At 43.4% G+C, this 5,035-nt stretch overlaps 1 long non-coding RNA gene across 1 annotated transcript in view; it reads right to left on the reverse strand.

Moving 5' to 3' along the window:
* Positions 1-4,246, reverse strand: part of LOC106723963 — an 18,093-nt gene extending 13,847 nt beyond the window's left edge. Inside the window, exon 1 of the long non-coding RNA XR_001359715.1 lies at positions 4,236-4,246. This is a non-coding gene — a long non-coding RNA (uncharacterized LOC106723963). The remainder of the gene's footprint in view (positions 1-4,235) is intronic.
* Between the last annotated feature and the right edge of the window lie 789 nt (positions 4,247-5,035).

Here is a 5,035-nt window from a genome sequence, read left to right on the forward strand (position 1 = left end):
GAGCAGGCCCTGTTCCTGGCCGTGGGGTTTGGTGACTTCTCTCACTCCTCTAGGTTCTCCCCCGCCTGGGAGGCCTCCCGCCTGCTCCCATCCTGCTCAGAGCTCCGCCAGGCCTGCGCGGGAGCCTCTGGGGTGCTCAGAGCGCTCTCCGGCTCTGGCCTTCGGTCCTGTGAGCATCCGTGACCTGGGTCTCCCCGACTCCCAGCTCCTCCTCAGCCCCAATGGGCCACCTCTTCTCCCAGAGGTGGAGGTGTCTCACCCTCTGTGCCCGGGCCCCAGGCAGTGAGCTGCAGCTGCCATCCTGGCCTCTGCTCTCTCGGGGTCGCTGTCCATCCTGGCTCTGGACGAATCCGGCCCTAAATGAACCACGGAGGGAGAGAGTGAGACTTGGCTCTGTCTTACTCTCAACTCCAAACTGCATGTTTACTCTTAAGCTAAAATAAAATGCAGTGTCTTTGTGCGGGTCTTAATGTGTGCAGCTAAAGTATGACTCACGACTCATTTTTGAAGACCACAGATATAAAGAAACATACATCAAAGAAGCAGTCTTTGTCATACCATTTTAGGGTGGTAGGTAGTGTTTCTCTCTCTCTCTCCCAATTACTTAATTTTTACATTTTACAAATTACACTTTCTGCCTAGATTTTGGGAAGTAGAGAGAAGGGTGAAGCTTCTCATTGGGAAGTAGCTCTCAAGGTGTCCCACTTGCTCTGGCTGGTGTGACTCAGTGGTTAGAGCGTCCGCCCACACACTGAAGGGTTGTGGGTTTGAGTCCCGGTCAAGGGCACATACCTGGGTTGTGGGATTGCTCCCTGACCCTTGGCCAGGGCATGTGCTCGAGGCAACCAGTCAATGTGTCTCTCTCACATTGATGTTTCGCTCTCTCCCTCTCTTTTCCTCTCTCTCTCTCTCTCTCTCTCTATCTCTCCTCTCCCTCCCTTCCTCCCTCCCTTCCACCCTCTCTGAAAAGCAATGGGGGGAAATCCTCTGGTGAGGATTAACAACAACAAAAAAGATGTCCCACTTGCTCAATATTGATAATAATAATGCATTACTAGGTCAAAACAAAATTTAATTCAGATGCTGGATGTTCAGTTTAATAAGAACTATTGACAGAACTAACCGGAAAAACAATCTCCTGCACGCTCCCTACTGGGGATTGAGCCTGCAACCCGGGCATGTGCCCTGATCGGAAATTGAACTGTGACCTCCTGGTTCATAGGTCGACACTCAACCACTGAGCACACTGGCCAGGCTCAGATCTGCCTTTTAGTTCAGTAATTATTTCTTCATTTTGTGACTAATCTGCTAATATTTTACTGACAGTTACTTGTCATTTGTAAAAGTCCTATGTATCTCTTTGTCTGATATAACTCTTGTCCTTTTTACCTCACTCCCGCTCCTGGGCCCTAGCAGCAGTTGGTCTGTTCTTCATCGGAAGAGTTGTGCCTTTTCCAGACGGAGTCATACAATGGGTGACTTCTCAGGATTGCCTCATTTCACTCAAGATAATGCCTTTGGGATTCATACATGTTGTTGCATGTGTCAGTCCGTCTTCCTCTTTATTGCTGAGTAGTATTCTGTTGTATGGATATTCCACAGTTTATTCATCCATATACCCGTTGAAGGGCATTTGGGTTGTTTCCAGTTTTTTACTATTATGAATAGCAGTGCTATAAAGGGTTGTGTAGAGGATTTTGAGTGAATGTAAGTTTTCATTTCTCTTAGTCGGAGATGGACAAACTTTGATTCACAGACCAACTGCCTATTTTTATAAAAGAAATTTTATTAAGACACGGTCATACCCATTCCTTTGACTATTGTCTATAGTTTCTTTCATGAGGTAATTGTAATAGAGACCATATGGCCTGCAAGCCTGGAATATGTACTGTTTGCCTTTTAAGGAAAGTTTACTGACCGGTTCTAGGGTGAATACCTGGGGGTTGGACTGGTGGGGCATATGGCAAGTGTGGGTTTTATTTATAAGAAACTGCCAAGCCGTTTCCGGAGGGCGGCACCTGGTGTGTTGGACCAGCAGTGTCCGAGGGTCCTGGCGGCTGCACCTCTCTCCAGCACTCGGTATGTGAGCGTTTCTAATCCAGCCATTCTAGTGGGAGGGTAGATTAGATCGCTTTCCTAGCGGTTAGTCATGTAAACGTGTTTACATCTGCTTACTTGCCATCTGTGTATTTCCTTTAGTGAAGTTTATGTCTAAGTCTTTTGCACATTGCTTCATTGGGTTATTTGTTTTCATACTGTTTTGAGAGTGTTTTTTTTTTTAATACATTCTGCATATAAGTCCTTTGTCATATATGCAATTTCCAAATATTTTCTTATTCTGTAGCTTGCCTTTTCATTTTCTAAAACATATCTTTCAAAGGGCAAAGATTTTTCATTTCAAGAAGATATCATGTTTTTGTATAATGTCAGAACTTTTTGCTTAACCCCTGGCCTTGAAGATTTTCTTCAAAATTTTAAGAAATTTTTATAATTCTCTCTTTTACATTTAGATCTATGACTCATTTACATTTAGTGTAATTGTTTATATGTTCAGATTCAGGTCTACCCATTCAGTAGTTGTCCTTTTTTCCCTTTTCTGGATTATTTGAATACTAGAGACCTGGTGCATGGATTTGTGCACATTGAAAGGAAATTAATTAGCCACACCTGGGCAGCACCGGGGCTCAAAGGGCGTCTGTGGAGTGAGCAGGGTCCCTCCAGCAGGTGGGGTCCCTCGGCCTGGCCTGCAGGGATTGGGCTGAAACTGGCAGTTTGACATCCCCAAAGAGGTCCTGGAGTGTGAGAGGGCACTCTGCAAAGTTGCTGTTGTTTGGCAGCTCCTGCATTGAGCATCTGCCCCTTGGTGGTCAGTATGCATCATACCTACCGGCTGGTTGCTTAGCCTTTTATATATATAGACTTTTAGTATTCCATTTTAATATGATTTGCTCTCTCTTATCTATAACATATCTATACTAATAATAGACAAATATGTAAATTGACCATCCCTCCATGACACCCACAGCCAATCAGGAGTGAGTATGCAAATTAACCCAACAAAGATGGCGGGCCTGTGGGCAGTATGCACTCGCGCAGGCACTGAGCGGCCGGGGGCGGGGCGGGTGGAGAGCAGGCGGCTTGGGGGGCTTGGCTCCTTCGGTCACCCCAGCTTCCTCATCGCCACCGTGGAGACTGACAGCAGGGAGGAGGAAGACCCACCCTCACAGAATCAGCCAGAATCAGCCATTGGTCAGACAGCTCTCTGTGGCCAGTGAAGGCGGCTGCAGTTGGTCAGACAGCTCTCTGTGGCCTCTCTCTGGAGGCGGCTGCAGTTCCCAGTCCTTTTGGTTTCTGCAGCCCCTGGACTGGAAGCAGAAGCCCAGAGCACGGGGAGCACCAGGAATGCTGGGAATTGTAGTTCTGGTGGCAGACACGTTGTGGTATCTCCTAGATGCTAGAGTCTAACAGTGGTTCTCAACCTTCCTAATGTCGCAACCCTTTAATACAGTTCCTCATATTGTGGTGACCCCCAATTTAATTGTTACAAATTGAATGTAATTAAAGCATAGTGATTAATCACAAAAACAATATGTAATTATATATGTGTTTTCTGATGGTCTTAGGCGACCCCTGTGAAAGGGTCCTTCCACTCCCAAAGGGGTCGCGACCCACAGGTTGAGAACCAATGCACTAGAGCAAAGTGAGCCTGGAGCAAGTTACTGTTGCAGGTGGGGGATGGAGGGAAAGCAAAGGTGAGAGACATATATAAAGTCAGAGTGTCGAGGAAAAATTAAAGGGAAGATATCCTGCAACATCTAGGAAATCTCCACCAATGGAGCAAAGAAAAAAAAAGACCTCTACTATTCTGTGAGCAACAAACCAAACTAGGCTGAGGGACCCCCCCCCCACCCCCCGGTGCACGAATTTTGTGCACCGGGCCCCTAGTATTATAATAATATATGTAAATATATATTATGTGTATTATATATTATTGGTTGCTACAGAGATCACAGTCTACTTAGAATTAATATTTTGTCACTTCAAATGGAATATAGAAACCTTATTCTAAATAGATCCCTTTACTCTCATCTCTGTATATTGTAGTTTTTATATGTATTACTTCTACATACATTGAAACCCTCATCAGATAATGTTATAATTCTTATTTCTGATTTTTTACATATTTTAAGGAATTTAAGAGAAAGATAGTCTGATACATTTATGCAGATTTTTACCATTTTTCATTTCTCTTTCTTCATTTCTGATATTCCAGGTTTCCCTCCAGTATCATTTCCTTTTCATCTGAAGGATTCTTTTTAGTATTTCTTCTGAGTAGGTTCACTTGGACAAATTCTTTTTTTAAAAAATCATCATCTGAAGATATGTTTTTATTGATTTTAGAGAGAGAGGAAGGGAGAGAGAGAGAGAGAAAATCATCCATCGGTTGGCTCCTATACACACCCTGATTGGGGATTGAACCCAAAACCTAGGTATGTGCCCTGATTAGGAATTGAACCCACAACCTTTTGGTGTGTGGGACAACACTCCAACAACTGAGCCACCCAGCCAGGGCAACACATTTTTTTAAGTTTTCTTTCATCCGAGACTATCATATGTTCACTGGATATTAATTCTGGGTTGACAGGTCTTTTCTTTTATTATTTAAAAAAAGTGTTTCACTTCTTTTTGACCTCCATGGTTTCTGTTGAGAAATCTACCATTTTTGAATCCATGTTTCTTTGTATGAAATATGTCTGCTTTTCTTTAATTGAATTCAGGATTTTTTTCCTTTAATTTTCAGTAATTTGATTATGATGTGTTTAGGCATGGATTTCTTTGTGTTTATCCTCTCTGGGGTATCTGAGCTTCTTGAATTTGTAAGTTTATGTCTTTTAACAAAATTTGGCAAGTTTTTCATCCATTATTTCTTCAAATATATATATATTTTACTGTTTTATTGCTTAAAGTATTACAAAGAGTATTATATATGTCTCCTTTTTTCCCCCGCCCTTGACAATCCCCTGGCCTCCCCTAC

This window comes from Myotis brandtii, unplaced genomic scaffold (genome assembly GCF_000412655.1).
Source record: "Myotis brandtii unplaced genomic scaffold, ASM41265v1 scaffold684, whole genome shotgun sequence".
Taxonomy (NCBI): domain Eukaryota; kingdom Metazoa; phylum Chordata; class Mammalia; order Chiroptera; family Vespertilionidae; genus Myotis; species Myotis brandtii.